Here is a 26,599-nt window from a genome sequence, read left to right as displayed (position 1 = left end):
ATTCCAAGGATGGTTAAGTCCTGGCCGTTCACATTTTCACGTCATTCATATTGATTTCCTCATATAATGAATTAATTTTCTTTATTCATTAAGCAGATGTTTACAGAACTCACTCTATTTTGTAGAATAAGTTGGAAATTTTCAAAACACAAGTAATAGTCCAGCTTGTACTCTACTGTCTAAGGCATAGATCCTTAAATCTTTAAGCCTATTTTAGGTGAAAACTATTAATTTTGCCAATGTTTCCTATATAGGTTATATAGCACTAATTTTAACATTCCAATCACTGATTAGGTTGATTTCACTGAATCAATTATTCCATTTCATATCTATTCTGTCTGCAGGTAGGGAAGAAAACAGAGCCCAGATCACTGTTGATGTTCTACTGGTATTTACCATGAAACTGAGTTTAGAAAGCGATTTTCTTGTTTCCAGTTTACATGTTTAGGGAAGATTAATATGTCTCTTTAATTATTTGGGCTTCCTTAATATTCAGTGTAGAGCTCAGCCCTGTTTCCATTACAGTGTAGTGGGTTTACGTGGCACGGTTTTGGTAGCAGGGGGCCATAGGGGTGGCTTCTGCGAGAAGGATCTAGAAGCTGCCCCATGTTTGGTAAGGGCCCCACTGCTGACCAGAGCTGAGCCAATAAGTGATGTTGTTTTGCGCCTCTGTGAGAGCATATTTAAGACAGGGGAAAAAAAACAAACGCTGCACCACACAGCAGCTGGGAGAGTGAGAGGAGTGAGGAACAGCCTTGCAGGCGCCAAGGTCAGTGAAGAAGGAGGGGGAGAGGTGCTCCAGGCGCCGGAGCAGAAGTCCCCTGCGGCCTGTGGTGAGGACCATGGTGAAGCAGGCTGTCCCCCTGCAGCCCGTGGAGTACCACGGTGGAGCAGGGTTGCACGCTGCAGCCCGTGGAGGAGACCACGGTGGAGCAGCTGGACCTGCACCGACGGAGGCTGCAGCCTGTGGAAGACCCCTGCCGGAGCAGATTCCAGGCCGGACCTGTAGCCTGTGGAGAGGAGACCACGCAGGAGCAGGTGACCTGGCAGGAGCTGCTGCCCGTAGGGGATCCAGGCTGGAGCAGTTTGCTCCTGAGGGACGGACCCCGTGGTACGGACCCATATCTAGAGCAGTTCTTGAAGAGCTGCTGCCTGTGGGCAGCCCACGCCGGATCAGTTCAGGAAGGACTGCATCCCGTGGGAGGGACCCCACAGCACAGGGGACGAGAGTGACCGAGAAGGAGCGGCGGAGAAGAAGCGCTATAGACTGACCATAACCCCCATTTCCCCGTTCCCCTGCGCCGCTCGGGGGGAGGAGGTGGAAGAGGGTGGATGGGGGGGGAGGTGCTTTTGGTTTCTTTCCTTTGTTTCTCACTTCTCTAGCTTGTTAGTAATAGGTAATAAATCTATCTCCCTATGCTGAGTCTGTTTTGCCCATCACGATAATTACTGTGCGATCTCCTCGTCCTTATCTCAACCCTTGAGCCATTTTCATCGTATTTTCTCCCCGTTCCTCTTTGAGGAGGGGGAGTGAGAGAGCGGTTGTGGTGGAGCTCAGCCGCCCACCCGAGTAAAACCACCACGACTCTTTGTTGACTTCATGACAGTTGTATTGTCACATAGCATATATATCTATATATATTTCTTTTTTTTTCTGCTTCCCTATTTTTGATCTATGAGCACTGCTGTTAAATGCTACTGATGTAGAAATATTCACATTTATTTTTTTTTTCGCAGTTGTGCTATCTGTATCCTAAAAGATGTGTGAAAACAGTTAAAGAAAGTTTTTTTTTTTTTTTTTTTTTTTTTTTTTTTGTAGCTGTAGGCAATGTTTGACTGTACAGAGAGGAATCTGAATGAAATCTTACGCACAATTTGGTATTTTTTTTTTATGGTAGCCCATTGCAACAGGTAATAAGAAGATGAATGTGAACATGTGTGCTCTATCATCATAGTTATTACCTAAGTTCATATAACATGGATGTTTTCTAACCTAGGGTAGGAGTCATAGGCTGTATAAAAATTGAAACAGTTTCTAGGGAAGAAAGTAAAGCGTTGTTTGGGGAATTTGCCAAATTAAGGTAAGTAGAAGAACTTTTCTAACAGCTCCATCACTATAGCTGGAAGAGAATAGGATACTCCATCTCATCCCTTGGATTGGCAAACAATGGATGTGTAGAAAAAAATAATATATTTTTTCTGCTTATTTTGCTCTGCGGAGGAATCTGAATCCTCAAGATTTTGTCTGTTTCCATTACATTGTTATCCTGCTAAAAATGGTACTGCCCACATTTTTGTTGTTTTATTCTTCTACAGAACCAGCAGGATTACAGCTTTTTCAGTGTAAATATCAGATCCTGCCCTATAAATACCAAGATGCTGAAAGAATTGCAGGTGTTTCTGACTGATTCTAGCTTGCAATAAGAAAATATCATAAGCAATCCAAATTGGAAGTGCTCCATATAAAAGAACAGGAGTGATGTTGGCCAAAAAACACTCCTGAAGGAATCTTATTTAGATATTTGGAAAAACCAGAACAACCACCCAGAAGAAAATACAAACTAACTGTAAGCTATAGTCATAGGCAGACGAGGAGAAATTAAGTTAATAGGTTTGAATGCTTAATATATAAAACTGGCTGTGCCCTGGAAAGTCTCAGACTGCAATCTGTAATTTACTCCATAATGGCTGCTGAACTGCTAGCTCCCATTCAGACATTAATTCTTTGCAAATGTTTTTTTGGTGCAAAGGCTCAAAATGTTCAGTCTTGAAAAAGGCTCCAGCTTCAAAGCAGTTTGTCTTTCCCCCTCACACATATTCCAACTGGATGGTCTTCTTTCTCTCTCCTTTTTTTTTTTTTTTAAACTAAAAATGGGAAATACCTTTCTCACTGTGAGATTTACTGCTCTTTACAAATATCTGACAGTTAACCTTGGCACTGATTTTATTGCAGAAGGATGCAAGAAAAATTTGTGAAAGTTCTGGGACTGCTAATCTGGCAGCTAAAGGTTTCCAGTGAAGCCTTGCTTGGCCTGAGACTGAAAGTGTGGAAGTTTTAATTGTCCATGTGACTAATCGAAACCAAAGAATACCCTGAATATTGAGTGGTATTTGCCAGTGTACTAGTCTGAGAGAATACATGAGAGGTTTGGCCGTTCCTGTGAATGTTTCATAACAGTCTTGTTGTAAAAAAATGTTTTATACTCCTTTGTATTCATTGAATGTTTACACTGTATGATTATTAACATAGATTAGGCAGATTTCCCTATTATTTTCCTGAATAGGTCATATAATGTAATATTTCCCATTGATGTATGATATATTTTCTAATGATTTGCAACAAATATATGACCTGATGCACATTGATGTTACTGGGACTACTTCCATTCACTAAAACAGTCTGTGGATCAGGAGTGTACCCATAAATTTCTCAATAAATATTTCTGGAGATTTTTAAAAACACAAAATCTCAGAGCTGGGAAATTATGAAGTGTGGCAATAAGCTTTTTAATAACATAAAGATGCAATAGAAGTAATATGATAATTCCACAGAAGTCAATGGATAATGAAGTTGTTCTTCAATAGGATTTTTAATGTCCTAACATTTTTTTTCTCCTGTAAGGCATTTGACTTCCTATTATTTCATCAGGAATTTGATTAAGACTAATTTACTATGGTGATCTATTAATGCTATCCATCCATGGATAACCTTATAAACACAAACATTTGTTGCCTGAAAAACATTTCTGCAGAAGATAAAATAGTCTATCCCAAATCAAGAACAGGTCCATGCACCTTGCATGGAGTCAACTGAATAGGTAAAATGCTATTCTGTGAAAACAGTAGTTGTGTGCATAGTAGCAGCATAAATAGGAATAATATTTGGAGAATCACCAGTTAAAGCTCCATTATTTAGTCTAATGTGAGGCTTGGCATAACAGTCACTAAGAATCAGATGCTTTTGCTTGTGCAGACAGCTTCATTCAGGAATGTCCCTGCTCATCCCTGCTTTCCCGTCTCCCTGATGCATCTCATCCAGCAGGAGGGAAATGAGCAGAAAAATCCAGTTCTGAGTTCTTGGACACAAGGACTGTAGAACCAAAGTAACATTGCAAAAGGATTCTTAATGTCAATATTTTCAGTGAAGTAAAGTCTGTACCTGCTGGTGATCTGAACCATATATTTTAAATATTGTATGTCTGCTACTTTTTGTGACATCAAAAAAAAAAATCAACATGTGAATATGTGAATACAGAAAATAGTTAATTAGAAACAAAGAAACAAATAAAAAAACAAAACAAAACAAAAAAACAACACCATCCTGTGATCTGTGAAAAGAACTGGTTCCATTTTTCTTTTCATATATTAAAGAAATGACGTTAAGAACAGGTGTCCACTAAAAAGAAGGCCAAATCAGACAGAAGAATTTATATGAAAAAAAATCTCATATTAAGTAAAATTTAAAAATTGTGAAACCAAACAACCAGCAGCAGAGATTTCCTGATAATGAAACAGTTTAAAGAGAGATGGAAAACAAAGACACCTGCATATTTGCAAAGACACCTGCACATGTTTGGCTATCTGCTATTTTTCTTCCTACTCGTTTGATTTCAGATTTGAAACTTTTGGCTGAATCACTGCTGTTGGGATTTTAGTATTAACAAATTCTAGAGCCACATGCTATGATTTACATTAACACAATTATACTAATGTTATTTACACTAACAGACATGTTTCTGCTTAGAGGTGTCAGAAGAGTAACTCTGTGTGAAGCAACACTTCCACTGACATTATACAATATTTTTATGATGGATGAAGAGCTAAACTATTTTGGGATCAGCTTTAGGTGTAAGTTAAATTTACATTAGAAATAATCTCACTGAAATTATACATAGGAATCAGTAGCAATTCTTTGCACTTATTGTAATGCTAGTTTGGAAGTTCTTTTCTTTTTACACCTAATTGTTAAAACAGGGTTTATACCTAATGAAAAGGACTTGCATTTCTGCTGGTCTATAGTGTAGAATTTTTGTGCAGACTTCTTGGCAAGAAATCTTTTTTTCTCAATAAAAGATTGCCATGGACAATACCTTTCAAATCTGCTCCAAGTATCTACTGCCAGAATGGCTTGACTCCAAATGTTTTGCAAGTAGATGTTTTTGAATGTTGCCAGAATTAATTCTGAAGTCTTCTGTTAGTAATATAGATTCAGTGCAGACAAAACTGTCAAAAGTTTTAGCACATTGCCTCTTGTATGGCTTACTTTATTAGAGAACGATGTATTGCTAGATCTTCAGTCAGCATAAATCAATCTAATACAACCACAAGGACTTTTGCCAGCTCTGATCTAGTGTCTAGTCAATCCTTGGCTTGTCCACTAAAACAACAGACAAGTTTGCCAAGTTGGACCAACTATCTTTATTTGTATGCTTATGCTTAGATATAGTGTGAGAAATATGGGCCTATAATATTGATTCAGAATGTACTGTTTGGTGTCCCAGGTAAAGAATCTTCCCCGCTATTAGATGAATTCATTTAACCGTCCCCTTTCCTTACACTTAAACATGTATTTTTCACCAGTTTATACAACTCAAAATAGCAGTCTTTGTCACTGTTTGTTCTGGATCTTGACCCAGCTTCTGTTGAAGTCAAAGGCTAACTTCCACTGAGACAGAAGATCAGTGATCAAAAGCAAAAAAAGCCAGGAGTACTAGTTTTTCACAGGGACATGCAAGAGAAGATTATCACACAGCAACAGTAGTCACTATGCAGAAGGGAATTTTTTCTGGGAGTGTTGCAGTCAGGATGTTTATCAGAGCTTTTGTTATGTTATGTTCTGAAGTTATCATGCTTTTCCACAGCTAAAGTTCTTTTATTAGCTGGCTTCTTGCCAAAGAGTATTTTTGTTTCCACATTTCCTTGCAAATTTCCCTGGAAAAAAAAAGTATTACTCCAAACTGTGCCTGAATATTAAACTTTTTTTTTTTTTTCCTCCTTTTTTTCTGGTACCTGTTAAAAAATTGTTTGCACTAACATTTAAAAAACAAAACAAAACAAATGAAAAAAACAACTAATAGAAATAAAACAGGAAGCAGTAAGGAATGTAGGTCTGATATACCAAAGTTTTTATATACCAACTTTGATGGTATTCCCCAGGAGAATTAAGTATACTTAATTAAGTACATTTCAGTGTTGGAGTCATCCCTTGAAACAAAGATTGGGTTCTGATAGAATTTTTGGGTGAATCCCAGAATTTAGGTCTTAAAACAACACTGGCATCTTAAAGTAGAATACCATTCTGCCTTTATCAGAAGTTTGCCTGTTGAATAGAGGCTTGGTTGGAAGGAGTTGAAAGGAATTCCCAAAAGAGTACCCCAAACAGCATTTCAAAGGCTGATGACTGGGAGAGGGAAATCTTACGGGGAAAAGAAGGGGTGTTTCCAGTCCTTCTCCTTAAGTAATGTACTCATTTTTTTACTCATCTTTTCCAACCTGTCTTACATGAGCTCAAGTTTGTGCTTCTCACTTACCATACCATTCACTTCTTTTGTGAGGCTGCTGTGGACAGTATCATGGTTCTTGGCAGTGTACTGGCACAGGACAGTATTTGTATTGTCAGTGTTGCTAAAGGATTTGGAAAGGTTTGTCCTACAATATCAGTGTACAGTACCGGGTTATCCAGACAGTGCAAACTGGTGGTCAGTCTCAGCTGTGATAACACATAGCACTTATCGCATCATACTGGTGAGTATGGTTGGCTACCTTTACTGTAGTTGGGTGCTGTGGCGTATAAGAAGCTATGATTTTATATTACGGTACCCAATAAAAAGCTCAAGAGATTATTATTTTTGTATGTTTATTATCCTAGCTGGCAACATTTGTATTCCTGCTTTTCTCTTTCTTATTTGCATAAATCTTCTGTGGAATGTACAATTTTTCTCCACATGTTCTTATAGCTATACATTTCTAGTCAGTGGTGGGACCCCATAGGATTATAGTTAGTAATCACTAATAAATGGACATTCATTTATTTCAATGGATTCAACTGGCTAAAAAGTGTTGTATTAAGATTTTTCTTGAAATTGTGTCTAGTCTTTCCATAGCCAGTTAGAAACTGGTAACAGATGTACCATAAATTCTCACTTTGACTTTGGTGTTTTGAGATTACACAGTTCTATAAAATATACTTTGTTCTTCGTTCAGCTTAATCTCAGTGGCTATCATTAGTTTTTTCAATGTAGCCCCATTATACTTTTGCCCTCCATAAAGACACATATTTACATACAGACAAATACATATGTACAAATCCCAGTTTCTTTATCATAGTCCATCATACCAAATGCAGATTTCCTTCTATCTCCTTTTTTTTTTTTTTTTCAAGGAGGATAAATTTTTATGAGTCCATAGAATTTGTAGTGGAAAAGGGCCTGGTAGGTGATGCTTATGGGGAAAAAGTTTGAACTGATTTCGAAGAATGAGCTTAAGATCATTTTGGAACAGTCCTTGGCCACTCGCTGCTCAGTACCATAACATACATCTCCTATAATTCTAGCTATAAATGAACTGACTCTTAAATTAAGATTTTTGACTGTCTTACTGAAATCTCTTCATATTGTGGGAGAAATTGTAACATTTTCATTAATAGATGTTATTTTTAGTCCTGCTTTTACTGGTTTTCTTTGCATTTTTATCCTTACAATAATTTTTGAGTCAAAACAGTTTTTTTTTTTTCAAAATATCCTGGGAAGATAATGTGACATAGCAACATTAGTGAATGACATCTTGTATGAAAAAGTTGAGATCTGTATGAGATTTAAAGGTTTTGTTTATAATCACTTTGCAATCATTCTGGACCATAAGCTTAAAAACCATCATTTCTAGTAGAAGTAATGCAGACAATATAGGATTTGAAGCTGTTTAAGTTGGTTTTGTTTTCTGAAACCGGTAGTTCTCATGGATGTGGCAGACATTCTGTGGTGTCATTCGCATATGTTTTGTCAGAAACAGTCTCATGGTTTGAGGGATAATCTCATTTCACATGGTACAGGGCAGGGAGAGGAATTTTTAAGTGCAGTCAGTAAAATGACATTAACTACAGTGAATACACATATGCAAACAAACACAAAGTTCTGTGTGAACTGATCCCCAGCTTCCTGTGGGAATGACATCTTCAATGGATTATATCTGAGCCCACTGAGAATCAGACGGGATGACATCTGAGCTGGAAGCTATGCAAGAATACTGGCTGCCGTCTGGTTTCATATATGTTAGTGATACCTATACTTAGCCTGCTGTCTGGGGTAGAGACGGTAAAACTGGTATGAAAGATGGCAGTAAAATGAGCCTGATGTGTGATTCTTCCAGACAGTTGTAACATTATTATCAAGATGCTTACTGAAATGTGTTTTCTATTTATGACTTGCTTTATGGCTGAACGACTTTTGCATTCAGTTGTTAGTACTGGTTATTGTCATGCCTTGTTTGGTGCATTTTTTGATAGGAAGGTAGCTTCTTGAAAATAAAAACTCTTACTGTGTCAGAATTACATGCATAGAGTAGAATTGCAAAGTTACATACTGCACATTGTAATATGAAGCTCAGGATAGAGATCTGGCCTTTCTATCTGTGAATATATATTTAAAATAGTATAACTTTGCTTCATCAGAAATGGCTTTATATGTAGGGCTGGTATGTGAACAGACTAAACAAAAAGCCTTTGAACAAAAGCATGAGCGTGATGTGTAAATTAGATTCCCTTAGTTCCCTCAAAAATCCTGTCATCAAGTAATGCTATTAGGATCACTTAAAAGCGATTTACTGATGTGAAAATGATAATGGTGATATAACTTACATTTTGAGAAGCAAGAAAAAAATTCAAAGAGGAATAAGAAGGTTTTTATATACATTGATTGAGGTTCTCCTGAGCCTTCTCTCCTCCAGGCTGAACAAACCCAGCTCTCTCAGCTTCTCCTCACGACAGATACTCTTCATGCATCTTCATGCCCTTTTGCTGGATTTGTTCTAGTATGTCCATGTCTCTTCTGTCCTGAGGGGCTCAGAGGTGGACCCAGCACTCCAGATGGGTCTCACCAGTGCTGAGTAGAGGGGAAGGGTCACCTCCCTTGACCTCCTGGCAATGCCTCACCTAAAGTAGCTCAGGAAGATGTTGGTCTTTGCCACCACAGCACTTTGCTATCTCATGGTCATCACGGTGTCATCCAGGACCCATCTGGTTTCCAGCTGGTTGCCCTCAGCTTGTTCCGTTCCATCCACATGATGTAAGTCTTGCTCTCAGTCTCCCTCAAAGGAGCTGTTTTCCCTACAGTTTACATAAGGAGCTCAAGGCATAACACCCTTTTAACTTAATCAGCCAAGCTGGATGTATAAAGCTGAGTGTTGCAAATATCCTTCCTGTCAGCCTGTGGAGTATTTGTAACTATCTTGTCACACCCTTATAAAATAAGCATTAAGTATGGGTAGCAGGCTCTGTCTTAATACTTAGAAATTGTTCTGGAAAGGAATATAAAGAGCAGAAACATGACAGAAGTGTTGAAGTGCAGTAGCTCTATAGGACTCTGGTGTGCCTCTTCACTCTCTTTCTTCCTTCCACTGAAATAAAATCATTTTTTAAATTATGATTACTACTTTAAATTCATTGCGGTGACATTTAATATGTAATTAAAAATAAATAACTTAATAAACATTTGTTTAAAAAGCTAATTCATATGAATTCCTTTTTTTCAACTTAATTCTAGCCAGGGCTTAATGATGGGTCAAACTTTTGCTGTCTAAAGGTATCGTCTATCCTTCTTTGAATGTGAATATCCTATTTCCAGACTGCCAGTCAGTCAATGCTAAACAACTTCTTCAGTCCTGATCTGTTGTTCTTGTCTTTGTGCAATTATCACAGCATCTTAATTCACAATATTTGAAGTGATCCACAAGTTTCCCTGCAGTATTAAAGTTGTTTGACCCTGGCATATGATTTGTAGGTGTAACGAAGAATATGTCCAATGTCTCCTGTATTTATAAAGAATCATCAGAAGTCACTACTAATGGATAGCTTGCTAATTGGGCAATAGTTTTATAGCATTCAATCTGAAATTAAATTCATTAAAGTGGATTGAACAGGATGAAAGTTAACAGCTGACAATTTTAAAATAATTATTTATGCTAAAATCTCCAGGATGCAAAAGAAAACAGAGTAGCTTGGCAGTATAAAATGTTGTGTGTGAAGTTGAAGGATTTCCTGCTAACATTATTTTTGGCCTTTTCTGCTTTGTACATTGAATCAGTGGCACTTAATTCAATGTGTATTTTCCTTGAATAACCTGAGAAAGAGAGGGCCAAATGGAAAACTCTTTAAAGGTCTTGTTGATTTAGTTTAGGAATAAGTTCTGTGATTTATTTCATATACTATTCAAAATCACGTTGTTTGTCATAATTATGTAGCAGTCTTTCACAATGTGTTTTTAATTCGCTGCCTTTCTCATTTAGACTGAGCCTCCATTTTATATATAACACAAAGACAGTATACAAACTCTGTACATATTATACAATCTCAGGGTACCTCAAGTGTAACAACAACAAAAAGATATCTAAGTCCTCGTTTTCATTAAATTCATGTCATTGGTCATTTTGAATGCCTGAATAGATGAGACCATACCTGTATGTACCTTTAAAATACACAAATCGTTATAAACATTATACCATAAACAGAGCTCTGCTCAATTCAGCAACATAATGTCTTGAGTTGGAACGATAAATTGGATTAGACTCAAGAGCAGCCCCTTTTCTTACCTTGAAAGGAAGAAGTTTCTAGACAAGCAGCACTGTAAAACTTCTGTATGACACATTTGAAAAAAAATGATTAAGTATGTTATGTAAACGGTGTTTCAGTGCTCTGCAGAGGAAGGAGCTCTCTGCTCCCATCTACTGGTTATCAGCGGGAAATCTGCTGGTTTTGTGTTTTACAGTGCATTTACCCAGGGCTCCATCTGGACAGAGACTCCAGGTCTCCTGACGGGATGGATCTTGCAGATTAAGCGATCCCTGTACTCGAGAGCACTTCTGTGCACTGATAGATGGAGAGCTGGATGCTGCCTCCAAAATCTTTGCTGCTTATAGTTTTAGAAATCACTGGTTTGTAGCACCACAAGAGTCAAAAGGGAGAAAGGGCTCCTTTGGGTGCAGGTCCTTCCCAAGAGAAAGAAATTCTTCAGCCTCCACTCTGGAAAGGTTGCTGAAAACTAGCACAGGTGACCTTTCACCAGGATACCCCGAAGGGCTGCATGATCCCAGTGATCACCTGCCCTCATTGGAGTCATGGCATAGGAAGAAGAGGAATGGAACAATTTTTTTTATTTTTTTTTAACTTCCTGAGACACTGACAATTGGCCAACCTGGCCTGTTACACCCATACACCTGGAGATGAGATTTTCACTAACATCAAAATGTTAGCAAGGCTTGAGTTGTGAAGAAGAGTGGGATAATGTAACAATTTAGCTCTTAGCATTAGCATTTAGCTCGGGTTACCATACCAAACACAGAATTGATTTGAAGAAGACCTGTTGATGTCAGTTAAGTCTATAATTGCTGTGTTTTCTCATGCAGATACTGCATATGCTTCTTTCTTCATTGCAGTCTTCCTTGATTTGTATGCATAATCAGTGCTTATGAGGGAGGGAAAATTGTCCATTAAGGGTGCTTTGGGAAGGTAGATGATAGTCTTTAGTGCAGGCTTGAGATGACTGATGATGGTTATCTGTTTTAAGGGGACTGCAAGTTGTTGGGTCCAGGCCTCTCTGTCAATGATCTCTGGAAGGAAGTTCACACTTACACAATGAAAGTGCTTTCAGATCTCAGTTAGTTACTGTTTTAGAAGAAGAAAAACCAGCATATGGCAGCCTGAGAATACAGTGTAGGATACCTATGCAATACATGAAATGACTCTTCCAGACAACTCAAGATTTAAGGATGTAACTGATACAGTTTCGCGACTTTATCCCAAAGGATGACAGCCACCTTCCTGCATTACCTCCCCAGTGATGCCTAACTGTGAAAGCAGTCACTATGGGGGCTCCACAGAGGGCTGAGGAGCAGAAGGTACTCATCCTCTTCAGCTCTCGCTGAGCTCCTGTCACCTTGCCTGCCCATTGGCACAGAAGGAACTGAGAGGAACAAAAATCCAGTTAAACTTTGTCTGGGTTCTGCATTTCCTTATGGATTACTGGCAAAATTATAAGAACCTGACAACCTCAGCATTTTTTGCAGTCAGCTGAACAATGAGATTTTAGAGAATTTTTTATTATTTTCTTAGCAAGACACCATAAATTCTAAATTTATTTCAAGGAAAAAGCTGATTTTTCTCATTGTTTGTTCTCACTTAGATAAAAGTTGAAATTCTTGAAGATGCCTGTCTTTTTCCTATGTTCCCTTTTAACATGAAACCGATACAATGATTCTGGACTGCTTATCAGCCTGTTCACCCAAGTAAGGCAAAAACTGGTAGGAAGAATCGTAAATAAAAAATGGAAATTTACATCGCTGGAATTCTTTGTAACACACAGTAATAGTCAATAGTCAGTCTTAACACATAATTAAATTTTAACTCATCTTCTTCACAGTAGGTAACTCAGGTTACCTGGGCCAGATCTGGCATATGTAAAGGTATACATGAATTAGTTTTGTTTACATTACGTGTGCTTCATTATTTATTAGAAATTCAAAAGCTGCAGACCTAAGCATTGAATGCTGTAGATTTGAGTGTCTTCCAAAAGCTAATCCATTCTGTTCCTTAGAGATGATTTTGGTTACCACTCACTCAAAATGGAAAGAATGCCCCAGGATACCATAGATACATAATGTAACTATACAGCATTGGGAGTTGGCGTTAGATGATCTTTAAGGTCCCTTCCAACCCGAGCCATTCCGTGATTATGTATGTGTCTGTACATTATGCATATCATAGATACAGGATAAGTGCAAGGTGCTACACCTGTGTCAGGGCAATCCCAGACAGGAGTACAGACTGGGAGAACTCATGGAGAACAGCCCTGCAGAGTAGGACTTGGGGGTTCTGGTAGATGAAAAGCTCGACATGAGCCAGCAGTGAGCGCTTGCAGCCCAGAAGGACAACTGCGTCCTGGGCTGCATCAACAGAGGTGTGACCAGCAGGCCGAAGGAGGGGATTGTGCCTCTCTGCTCTGCGCTTGTGAGGCCCCACCTGGAGTGCTGCGTCCAGGCCTGGGGCCCCCAGCACAAGAAGGATGTGGAGCTGTTAGAGCGGATATGAAGGAGGGCCATGAAGATGATCAGAGGGCCGGAGCGCCTCTCCTATGAAGAAATGCTGGGGGAGCTGGGGATGTTCAGCCTGGAGAACAGAAGGCGCTAGGGTGACCTTATTTTAGCTATTCATTACTTAAAGGGGGTTTATAAAAAAGATAGAGAGCAACTTTTTGCTCAGTTAAATAATGACAGGACTAGGGGGAATGGTTTTAAACTAAAAGAGGGGAGATTTAGATTAGATGTTAGGAGGAAATTCTTCACTCGGAGGGTGGTTAGGCACTGGAACATGTTGCCCAGAGATGTTGTGGATGCCCCATCCCTGGAGGTGTTCAAGGCCAGATTGGATGAGTCCCTGGGCAACCTGATCTAGTGTTTGTCAGCCCTTCCCATGGCAGGGGGCTGGAACTGGATGATTTTTAAGGTCCCTTCCAACCCAAGCCATTCTATGATTCTATGATACAGGATACTAATTTTAGGGTTGAAATTGATGTAATTAACTTTACTCCTAACTGCAACACCCTGCAATGTAATATCTAAGTAGTATACCTGGAAAAAAAGATCTCACAAATCAGTAAACACTGTTGTCTACGTGATGTCTCATCCATACCCACTGCAAAACTGGAAAGAACTTCTGTATGCAGATGTTTTGGTCTTCAGAGGAGGAACTGGACACATCTTTTCTCTGTAATTTATTGACTTATAACTGTGAATGAATAGTCTTCAATCTACTTTTTCTCTCAGAGCATCATTCCCAAACTCTATGTCACTCAAATTCTACCTTCCCATCCCTGGATATAACATTATTGCTACCTGAAGTAAAGAAACAAAACAAGTCCTAGCCCCAGTGGACTGCAGTGAAATGGGCAATGAAAACCAAAATCAACCCAGAGTATTTGAAGTGCAGCTGTGACGGAAATGAGGAAGGAAAGAGAAATGTGGGAGGATGAGTAACAAAACCAGAGAAGTGTATGGAAACTGCTGGATTTTCTCAGGGGCATTCTCCACCCCACAATACAGAATGCTGGTTAACTTTTTGTCTCCTACATAATTATACAAACTTTTTTTCTCTCTCTCCCATTGTACCCAGGATGGGTTTCACCTATGTGCCATTGACCCCTGTGCAAGAATGTGAGTGCACTGTTTGAGCCAGAAAATGCAGATCTCTGTGATTTGCTGTGAAGCAACTTTAACCCATAGCTAAGATGTCTGGCAGGAGATTTGATTCTTCTAGTTTCTTAACCCTGGGGCAAACTACAATGTTTTCCTGGGCTAAACTTTCTTTCAGGAAAAGACTTTGCAATTGGACTAATCTTTTGAGCTCTCATGCAGGGAACTCTCTGTTGCTTTGTTCTCACAGGATGTTTCTCAGAAAACAAGTGTATTTATAGTGAATATGGGAAGATGCAAAATTAGATTTCATCTGCCTTGTTGATAATCGTGACAAAATACACAAGGACTAAAATGAATGTCTTCAAAAGCTGCCCAATTGCAATAAGCATCTTTTTTTTTTAAGGAGATAGCCTCCACACCCTGAAAAGCAGACTCTAAATTTATCAAGTCCCAAATATTAAGGGAAAAGAACTTGTATTAGATCTGAAATATGGGTGTCATAATTTCAAAGGAGCTAGTTATAGCATCCACAAACAAAACTCCTGAATTTTATCCATATTCAACTTCATTATATATTTGTAGTCACATCTCAAAGGAATTTTAGTGGAGATTCTGGTTTAGGACATGTGGTGACTGATAAATAATAATAAATAAATAATAATAATAATAATAATAATAATAAAATAAAAGATAGTGTAAGTGAAATAAACAAACTCAGAAGTTTCCCTGGACACCAATCAGTTTTGCAAAGAAATGAATTTAGGTTTATATTTAGTCACAAAACTCTTTTTCACAGGCTAGCAGCCTGAGAGCAAATGTAGGTTGTTGGTCCAGAAACTCTGTTTGGACAATATTGTGTCCAGATGTGCTTCCTGCAAATAAATGGAGTCCAGAAACTGAGATTTTGAAATATTAACCCAGTTAGGATGAGACACAAAGGCTCAAGGTCTAGTGCCTGAATCTCAGTTCCTCAGAAGGCAAAATGCTAAATGAAAGTTTGCTGAAGGCTGATGTTCCTGCTTCAAACCTTCCTAGCACTTCTGTGTGTAATAGTGTGTAGAAGTACCACATGTAAATGAATGAGTAGCAAAGAGAGATCAATGTAGTACAGAAATATTAATAGAAGTGTTGCTGTTTATTAACTGAAGTCCTATCTGCAAGGATGAGGGTGGAGAGGAAAACCTGGATTAAAAAGCAGTAGATGTTAACAGAGTGCAGTGGGAGTCTGGACCCTAAATAGGTGACCTTAGCCATATATCACTTTTAAAGACTCTTTTAATATCTTGGCTTAACTGGGCATGAAACCTCATAAACCACTGGTAATCCACATCTGCAGACATTTATTTTGTGAATGGATTTTTGTGAACTGTTTGAAGACACAACAATCAGCACATCTGCTTCTTACACTTTCCCCTTAGCTCTTCAGAACCAAAAAGTCACCTCTTACCCCATCAACGAACCTCTTACCCATCAAAAAGGAATTATATATATATATTTATGAAAATAAACATAATGTTTATTCTTCCAAAATGACAAAATGATCATTTCAAACAGAGATATAGTCTCTTGGGAGACTCAATAACAGCAAATGTTAAATTCTGTTTGTTTGCCTGTTGTTTTTTCACTGAAAATTATATCCCTTTCAAAGAAAGGACTGGCTTGTTTAGTCACCTGTACTGGCTTTCCTTTAAGATCCCTGTTTGAGTCGGGAGATCCTTGGAAAGGCTGCAAAATCTTAGCGTGAGCAGAGTGATAATGCAGGCAAAGGGGAGCTTTCAATTATTTATTGAACACAGGAAAAAACAGCTGCTCTCCTACTTTGTCTCTTCACTCTGCTGCTGAAGAAAGAGGAGATAACTAATAAGAGATAACTAATCACCCTGAATAGAAGTTACTGTATTGCAGTCCTTCAGCCTCATATAATCCTCGAGGAGTGAGCTCTGAATTACTGGAAGGTACTGTTATAAGGCAATCATCAGCTTCTGTGTCTCAGCATGACTTTGAGTTTTTCAGCATACAAAATTACTAAGAAGTGTGGAATAACTTGTTAAGCGGTGAATGAAGCATTTCACTTGCACAGCATATTTTTAAATTTAACAGATACGGAATCATTGCAAACCTGGCACTGTCACAGCCTTTACAAAGGTAATTATGCAAAGGAATTTACTCAGAGATTGCCTTTTGTTTTGTGACAGAAATCTGTGATTTAGACTGCGTAGCTGTGCCAGCACAAGAATATATGTCATGCTTTAATCAACTTGAATGTTTAACTCCAGTTCACTTAATGTGACATACATGGAAAATATGAAGTACTCTTGATATTGTTACATGTAAGTGCTATTTTGGAAAACTGCCATACCTCAAAAGAATTCATAAACAGGAGAAAAAAAAAAAAAAAAAAAAAGGTCAAAATTTCAGTTATAACAGAAACAAAAGTCCATAGAAAGAAGGCCCCACACTGAGCGCAGTTACATGATGAAATAGCATAACTACCTTACACTGGGTGCTGATCAATGCTCAGAAAAGCCCCTGGAAAGTTTGGCCTTTATCAATAGGATGGACTCTAAGGAACTGAGTAATAGTTAGGAATTAGCAAACTAGCCACTGCTGGGACACTACTGAGACACTCCTTGGGCCAATTTGCTGCTCTAGCAGGGCTCATTTCCTGGAGCAAATCATTCACACAACTGTCTATGGGAAAAAAAATTGTTAAACTGCTCTGAGGAAATTTATTGAGAAGCATCCATATGAGAGACATGTGGGTATATTTCCCTGGACAATGCAAAGTGTCAGAAAGGAAAGAAAAAATCCAGAATATCTTGAAAAGGAAAGGAAAGACTGTCTTTGATACTATGAATATGAATATTCATATGAATATGAAAAGCAGAAAGCTTGGTTTTAAGGCATAAAATGAATGAATGAAAAAGAATCATGAAATTTATATGTTTCAGAGTGTGAAATCTTTTTTGCTTCAGAGTGGGGAAAGAAAAAAAAAAAAAAGCAACACTTGAGATTTTACAGTCTTCCACTACTGAGCGTTTCTGGCATTTATAGTCATTGCTGTTGAAAGAGAAATGCTGAAAAATTTAATTTAACAGGTCTTTTCTATATATGTGATTTGAACAATCAGTGAGACAGAGAAGGAAACCTAAAAAGAACTAGCTTATACATCTGCTTCAGATGTGCAGCCACAGGAAATATTAAGCCCCTAAAGAGTATCTGGGCAAAAATAGGGACTCAAATTGCATTACATTTACAAGCTGGAGCTTTGCACCTGTCACTGCAGAGCACTTGCAGTCTGCAATCAAGAGGCAGAAGGGAGAGGGTATTCTGCTCTGCTGTAGTAACACAGAGGGTGATGGATGCAGGACAGAGGAGTTTCGCAAAAGCAATGGGATGCTAATTTGTGGGCAACCAGGGGTGCAATATGTAACCTAGTCTGTAATTTACATAATTTGTAACTTCTTCTTTCATTGCTTGTTTTACTTTCTATTGCACTTTAAAGATATTCCATCTTTTTTGGAAATTTCCTGGGAGGCCACCAACCTTCTGAAATGCTGTGTTATGGTCTATACCTAAACAACAAAATCACTGCAACACAAAAGACAGGTGATAGACAATTCAGATTCTTAAAGAACAGCCAGGACCTGCTTGGTTTTGTTCTACTTCACTTTAGAAATCTATAATGTGAGTGTCTGTGCTCAGATAGTCAAGCTTATTTCCCTTTACCATCAATGAAGAAAAAACAACACTTTTACATTTGATAGGATATAATATTGTGAATTTGTATGCTAAGGTGATTCCTGCACTAGACACAACTCACTCACTTTGTTGCCTGCAGAAGAAACCAAGGCTGACTAGCTTGGAAGTAAATGTATATTTTGCAGGTATCCAAAGTTAAATGAGATGGCTCTCACTGAAATTGTTCTTTATAAGCAGACAACTATGTTTTGTGCCATTTTGCTTTTCATTGTCACAGTGAAGGGTCACAAGAGCTCTTTAAAAATGTCAGCTTCAAAATATTTTCCATGTAGCAAGAAGGAGAATGTGTAAGAGCAGCCATAGTACCCACAGTGAGTTCCAACTTTCCCTTTCCTGTGGATGGTTAGTTAAATCAGCACAACATTTCTTCAAACTAACAAGAACCTTATGAATATCTTCACAAATAACACAAGCTCGCTTTTTAGTGGGAATGACATTGTTAACTGAGAGCAGACGGTTTAGGTCTCTGGTCATTTAAATAATCAGAGAAGCAAGAGTGACCTGATGCAAAGGAAATTACAACATCAAAATACAGAAAATTATTGCTGTTCCTATGTAAATGAAAGCAATTCACTCTGCTAGGTATGCGTTTCTAGTCACAGCTGTGTAAAGGGGATAGTCATTTAAGACCATTCAACTCAGTTACTATTTCTAACTGCAGCTTGTCTGGCAATGTTAGACTTGGAAAGCGCTTACAGTTTGGGTTCTGCAGAATTTTTTCCTTCTGTCTTTCTGTCTTTCTTTCCTTCTTTCACAGAATGTCATCTACAAGCTACACTATTTTTGTTTTCTGATTACAGAATTCACCTTTATTATATAGTTTGGATATTCATAATTTATACAGTTTATAAGACATACTACATAGTAAGCAAATGTTAGTATGGTACCTCCACTGTAAGACGATAAAAATCATAGGCAAAATCAGAATTCTGCCAGTAGGTCCCACAAAAATAATAAAAATATTTTACTCAATCTCAGGTTCCTAAGCCCAAAAGCTATATTGAATTATTTTATTAAAAATACAGTGTAAAAGGCTCAAAAGTGTAAAACACAGATGTGATTTCAATGATTCTAACTCCACTTTCCCTGATGTTGATTGTAGGAGTAAACAGAAGTGTCCTAGAATCATCCCACTGATTACAAGACAAAAGCCAAGCTCATAGGCAAGCTGGCCAAACCACCTGGCTTCCTCCAAGCTCACATGTTAGTTAGCAGACTCTTCCACTAAAAATGATTAATTTTCTCCAATCTGGGACAATGTTTGGGGCTGTTTTGTTGTTGTTTTGCTTGTTTGTAGGATCATGAAGCAAGCTCTTTATATGAGTATGACTTAAAACAAAGAAGCATTCAGTTCTCATCCTATTTTACCTATTAGTCTTTGGACTTTTGTTTGTTTACTGTACCACATCGAGAAAAATGATTGATCAGTCTTGGCAACTGGTTGCATACACAACCTATGTGGGCAAATGTCTACTGCTCAGGCTGTCTGCTTTGCTGAGTATGGACCTAACCTCACCAATGAACTCTGGATTCCTTTTCTTCAGTTCCTTCCTTCAGTTCCACCTTGCTTCCGCTGTTCTGTGATACTGGATTCATTGGCCTTAAGTAGGATGCCTACAAGGTAAATGTTTATACTAGCCAATGAGGTGCCCTTCATCCTTGGGTGTAATTCATCTCATCCCAGAAGAGACATCCATGCTAACTCAAAGGAATGTGCTCTTTCATGCTTCTTTCTATCCATGGGTGATCTGTTCAGCCCAGAGGGCGAGACTGAGGGGCATCTGTCTGTATTTAAAAACTGATGACACGAGTGTGTCATTTTCACAGACTTCATACCTCCCCTGAGCAGAATCAAGGAGAATAATGTTTGTCCAAGGCTCCCATATATGCCCAGTAGAAAGCTATTGCACCCTGAAAGTTTTTTTACTTAGCATTTCTATTATTAGATGATAGAACTTAGGTGGTTGCCAAAAATACCTTACTTGCTGATTAATGTCTTCTCCTGTAGCAAGGAGCAACATGTTCTAAAGAGACTGCTTGTCAGGAATGACTGACATAAGTTTAAAAAACCACCCACAACAAAAAAAGAAGTTCTAGAAAAATGAATGTTATGTACTGTCACATTACTCGAATATATGGATTTTATTTATTTCCATGTTTCATACACAGCAATGTTTCAATGTCATCCCAGCACTTGAATGGTATGTTCCAAGATTTTTATCTAATTTTTTATCTCGAAGGCAGTTGAAATTGCCTCTCCAGATGTTGCTAAATAACCAAGGCATGCTGTAATCAGGCAGCATAATTCCCTGGAAAGGGAAATTATTTCCTGTACCTTATTTACATATCTCTAATTTCTTATAAAGCTTACAAAAGAGACTTATGACAATGGTTGCTGATGCTGTTTTCCCACTTAAGAACAAACAGTTCAAACTCTCTGCTGGCATTAACCCCATTCACTCCCATCAACCAGCCTCCTGGGAATCCTTCAAGAACAGTTCTGGGTCTGGGTGGGTTTGTCACTTTGTAGTGTAAGGATTTAGCTATCCCACAGGAAGAGCATAAGAAACTGCGTGGAAAATTGATGTAACCTTTGCTTCTGTGAGCTTGAGAGAGCTGGGAGAAATAAATGCATCTCTTATAAGAGAACTGGTTGTGTTCTTGCTCTCTTAAATGCTAGCAGGATACACATGCCTTTAATTGGATAATATAACCCTTGCACATTCCACAGTACCATTTTAAGGGCAGCTTCCATTATATAGTCTAAAGCTGTAACTTGTAGCAATAAAAAGCAATTTAACACTTTAAACTAGTGGTCTCAAAACATTTGCAGACTTAGACACTTTCAAGTAGTGCAGCTCAAAATTAAATTCATTTTCAAATAAATAAAATTTAAAAGAGACATTTAGTTTCTCCAGTCTTGCTCCACCCTATGTACAGTTTTTGTCCCCCATCACAAAACTGTACAAAATTGAGTAGAATGTAAGCCAGACCCTAAAATAAAAGCACATGAAAGTCACTATCTAGCTGACATATGAACTTAGCTTGAAACCCATCATTTGTAGCTGGATACTAACAGGCACAATGTAGTTTTGAGCACAGCAGGAGCAGTCACGTTAGAAAAAAATCATTTTATAGTTGTGATGTACACACCTAGCTTAAAGTTTTTTTACATTGTTCTATGTGTGAACATGTAATCTCCATTCTTGAACTCTACAATGACACAGATGGAATGAGAGGAAAGCAAAGGTAAAAGAATATTCTGAAAAAAAAAATATCTCTTTTTTATTTCTCAAGGGGACACTGGGCAGTTTCTGTAGCCTAACACTGGAGTATGAAATGTGAGAAGTTCCTCTCCTCCTTCTCCCTATGCATCATTAAAGGCCAAACCTAGTTAGACCTTTCTTAAGATTCATTCCCTTGAGCCCCTTACAAGTTGGTTCTGTGATATCCTATTTCAAGAATTTCCCATTTGTTCAAATGAGGCCTCATTAAATGCTAGATGAAGTCCTCCAATAACTTCATAACTCAGTAGACGTGTCCTGGGACTTTGTTTGCCCTGTTTTGTTGCTGCAAAATAACATGCAGATGGTTTATTATGCACAATCACTCCCAGTTCCCTTCTCTGACCTATGTCCTATGACATTAACATTAGACATTATAAACCTCAAGTGCATTAACATTTGAGAGCTTTCATCTTAGCAGTCATATAGTCTCAGTGAAAGACATCCATTAAAAGCAGCTCACTTTCACAAGTAAACTTTCTCATTAATGTTCCTTAAAGGTCACAGAGATGATGAAGGAAAAATTCTGTAGTAATAATTAATAGTAATGGTTTATATATATAAAGCACTTTTACTCTGAATATTCCAAAGTACATTAAAACATGATGAAGAGAAACATTTGTACTTCGGATGGCTTGTTGCAGAAAAACATTAATATCAGTGAAACAATTTTGAATAATTTGCCAGACTACACAGTGTATCATCATTGTAACTATTTTTTTTTTTTTTAAGTTCCCACTAAAACACCATTACGGTTGGTTCTCCTAAGGATGACAAAAGGAGCCCAGGTACCAAGTCAGACCTGAGTTAATATGACACTTCTCAAAATGGGCACTCAGAAATTTCGCAAAACCAGTGATTTTTTGACAAAGGCATCGTGCAAGCTATTATGAAACAATTTCCTTTCTGTTGCAAGTGTTTCCAGAGTGTCTGTCACTGGAAATGTTCAATTTTTTCCTTGAAGAATAAATGAGTCTTCTCATTCACCTCTTAACCTTGACAGGTGACAAGCAGCATTTCTCAATGAAAAGCTGATTTACACAATTTGCTGTGCTCTTACAAGGAAACTGGATCTTTATAAAGACACACACAAGAGACAGAGCATGCACTTTTCATTTCTTTGCAAGGGCCAGTAGCATAAATGGCACAGCAGTGAAGCAATAACCTTTGACAACTGACATCCAGCATCATGGTATGCAGGCAGCCAGATAGTGTGAAAACAGCTTAAGAACTAAAGTATACACAAACTAATCACTGTATGTCTACCTGGGAAAGTGATTATCCTGGAAATTCCTTTCTTGCTGAACAGCTCCATTCTTTAGTCCTACTCCACAACTGGAAATTTGCTGTTGACTTCTGTAGATTTTGAATAGGGTGTAATTCCTATTTAGGCCTATGCAAATGGCGGTACCCAATTCTCAGTGCGTGTTGCTCCTTTTAGCACTGCAAAGCCAACAAAGAGGTCTGCGAGAGGGAGTGAGATAGGAGGCAGGCTTGTGCTTCATCAGCAGATCTGTCTCCTCCATTCTGATTGCAGTTTCCTTACGGCTGATGATGATTACGAGCCAGGAAAAATCACAGCTGTTGTTCCAAAAGCACTTGAAAACAGAATAAATCCAATCCCATATCACTGGCAAAGCAATTAACATGAAATGATCTGATGCTGATTTTTCAGGCTTACTTTTTAGAGGCTATCAAATAGAAAGCTCAAGAATAAGGATCTAAATTATAGACACCCCATCTACATCCTCTGGTTCAGGAGCAGAAAGAAAAGACTCCAGCTGTCCTTATATTTGTTTTAATTTGTCCAGGACACACAATTTAGAAATGTTAATTAGGATCCAGAACACCCTCTGACTGAGTATAGAAACAGGTTGATTGGATTTGATGTATACAGACTCCATTTACAAGAGACACAAAATGTGCAAATTCCTTTTTATTGTGAATTTATCACATATAAAATTATTCTAAATATATCATATCATTCTCCAGTGTAAAATTAGATTTTACAGACATAGAAATGAATGGCAGAGGAATATTTGTGTAAAAAAATATATGTAGAAAACATTGTTTTGAAAGATGTTACCTTGAAAGACAACAAAAAAGATCAGGAAGCAAATGCTATTGCAATGCTGCCACTTACTGCTTTAACAGGAAAGAGGTTACCTTCTGCTTTGAAGTGCTCAGAGTAGAAACATCAGGCTGTATTACAGTTTGGAGACCTGTAATGCCAGATTTTTTATTTTTTTTTTGGTCTCTCATACGTACTGAGCCTACAGTCTTCACAGCAGGGACTACTGCTGTGAGGTTTTGTGTAACATGAGTGTGACTCCTAAATACCATCGTAATCCTGATGTTTTAATTCTAATGATAAAGCAGTTAAAGATTATGAAAAAGCAGGGAGTCAAAGTCACAGAATTACACTTGTCTATGCAGCCTTAATTCCTTTATGGTGTTTTAGAAGTGCTGGTAGAACTAGACATAAAAAAGAGTATATAGAGGAGTATGTAGGAGAGTTAAATGATACTTCTGAGGGAGGGTGACATGTCCCGTAGAATGACAGCGAGCTCCAAATATCAGAGTTTTCTGCTTCTTTAAGGTCTTGAGATAATCATAGAGCTGTTCTGCAAATAAAATGACGACAACTTGGATAAATTGCAGAACATAAACTACTTAATATCTGTGTCTGCTGGTGCTCGGCAGTCTCCTGGCTTTGTTTGCCCTTTCTGATGTGAAAATTTACTGTTCAAAATGACATTTGAACAGCTGGTGATGTTTGGGAATTTCTGTACAACAAATCAGAAACTGAAAAACAAGAAGACTAAGTCCTACACTGACAAAGCACCTAACTTTCATTGACATTGATTTAATTGACTTTGGTGCCTAAGTGCTTTCGAAATATGTAATTTAAAGAGATCTGGCCCTATCTCAGGGGAACGATATTAGAGGAAAATGATTTGAACATTAGTTTATAGAGTTCAAGGCTGTCATCAAAATTGCCCAATGGCTGGATCAAGAATATTTCTTTAAATGTTAGTAGTCACTTTGTATTACCTGTGAATTGAATCCAACTATTTATTTTTGAATGTGACCCATTAAATTCTAATATTAAAAAAAAAAAAAAGTTTACTTAAGTAAATATAACTATCACATAAACTACTGAGAACAGTCTTTATTAACAGTGAAAGACTTAAAGAAGTAAAAAGACCTAATGATGTAATAGACCTTGGGGTCTATTTTGCCATTAGCATATGTGTGGAATCTTAATTGGCATTTATGGTAGCTGTGCCGGCACAGAAAAACAGAAAAGACCCTTTCATATTAACTATATTGGTAACAAAATCTTTAAAGCTCTTTCACAGTGAGTATTTCAGCTTAAAAAAAAAAAAAAAAAAAAAAAAAAAAGTTCTCATACAAGCAACCTATTAAATAGGCTAAAATAACAAAACATATTTGACTTCTGGCAGATATATGAAAAATCTACATTTGTACTTGATTTATTCTGGAGCCTAAGACCTAAATGCATGTGTTTTCAGTTCACATTTATTTTATGACTAGTTCTTTCTATTTATTGCCTTCAAATCATAATCAGGTGAGGAACATCTTATCTGATAGAACAGTTTCCTGCATTGTGTATTTAGTGTAAACAACACATTTTTTTTTTCTGAACATGTGGGTTTGATGATATTTTTGAAGGATTTCTCCAGTTTCCCTCCAGCCTCTCCTTGCTGTGGCTCCAAAGAAATAAGGAGAGCAATAAAATGAGAAAGATGGAGAACCTTTAGATTGCTCTGCTTGATACCTGTTACTACTTGTCTCGCTTGCTAGTCAGAGTTTTGGTTGTTTTGACTGGATCCAGTTGCCAGGCTACATGCCCTTTTCAGCTCCATTAGTCTCTGGATGATGACTGATTGCTATTATGAGCTTCAAGCACACACAGCTATTAATCCCACAGCCATGGTAGTGGGTCTCCTACAGTCAGTGTGACTTCCCAGGCCTCTGGCATGGCACTTGGGCTTGTTCTCAATCAGGTATGATCTGTGTCTCAGAGCTTGGGATTCTAATCGCACTCAGGATTGAACAGCATGGCATTCGCAATGTTTGGGGAGAAAAAATGTGATCTGGTCATCTGGACCCCAAAACACAATGACTTTAGCATAAGAAACAGCTAGAAGCTGTGGCTGTCTATGTTAGCAACTCATTATGAATGGCTTTCTAGGGAGGGGGTTTGGTGCTAGCACTAGACATCCATGCTTTACACATTTTGGGCAGATTTTAAACTACCACTAGTCTTGTCTCTGTATTTCATTTATGTGGCTAGGGCTTGGTAGCAGAGGGGCTGCAGGGGTGGCCTCTGTGAGCAGAGCCCACCAGCTACCCCATGTCACCATGTCAGATCAGAGCCAGCTCCAGCCAGCTCTAAAAAGGACCCTTGTTGCTGGCCAGAGACGAGTAAGGAGCAGAGACGAAGTGTTAGGGACTGACCGCAGCCCCCATTCCACATTCCCCTTCACTGCCTGGGGGGAGGAGGTAGGAGGGGGTGGATGGGGGTGAAGGTGGTTTTGGTTTGCTTTTAGTTTTTCACTGCCCTAGTCGGTTACTAATAGGCAATAAATAATATTAACCTCTCTATGCTGAATCTGTTTTGTCTGTGATGATAATTGTTGAGTGATCTCCCTGTCCTCATCTCAACCTCTGAGCCCTTTCCCATTGTATTTCCACCCCCTTTTCCTTTGGGGAGGGGGAGTGAGAGAGCGGCTGTGGTAGAGTTGAGCTGCCCAGCCAGGTAAAACCACCATAGTCCCATAAACTGAATGTCTCCCAGTAGTTGGAGCACACTTTGTTTGGTTTATTCAAAACCGGTCTAGTTTGGGTGCTCTAAGACCACGAGCATGATAAATGGGGGTGACTTGGAGATTCCCTTCAAAAACAATGTTCAGATTTGGAGTGAAATGCTAATGTGATTCTTATCTATAATCCTTCCCTGTGAATCTGATATGCATCAAGGAGTTTAAATGCAGTGCAGATAACTGCTGTTTAGTAAAACCTCTCCTGAAGACCTTGCCTGGGTAGCCCATGCCCAATGCTGGCTGCTGGGAATTTCATGCATAGATCTGTCACTCTCCCTGTACTCACAGTATAAGGATGGGAGTACC

The 26,599-nt window shown here is 38.3% G+C and overlaps 1 long non-coding RNA gene across 2 annotated transcripts; it reads right to left on the bottom strand.

Moving 5' to 3' along the window:
• Positions 1-1,718: 1,718 nt before the first annotated feature.
• LOC308192442 lies at positions 1,719-26,599 on the bottom strand. Of its 2 annotated transcripts, none has more exons than XR_013948814.1 (2): positions 22,710-26,599; positions 1,719-9,609 (listed from the first exon to the last, which is right to left on the bottom strand). It is a non-coding gene; the product is annotated as an uncharacterized lncRNA (long non-coding RNA). The 2 variants fall into 2 exon arrangements; XR_013948815.1 differs by lacking the exon at positions 22,710-26,599 and adding an exon at positions 10,801-22,701.

The sequence above is a fragment of the Anser brachyrhynchus genome (genome assembly GCF_964034855.1).
Source record: "Anser brachyrhynchus genome assembly, chromosome: 3".
In the NCBI taxonomy this organism is placed as follows: domain Eukaryota; kingdom Metazoa; phylum Chordata; class Aves; order Anseriformes; family Anatidae; genus Anser; species Anser brachyrhynchus.
Note: the sequence above shows the minus strand (reverse complement) of the source record. Positions and strands in the feature narration are given on the sequence as shown.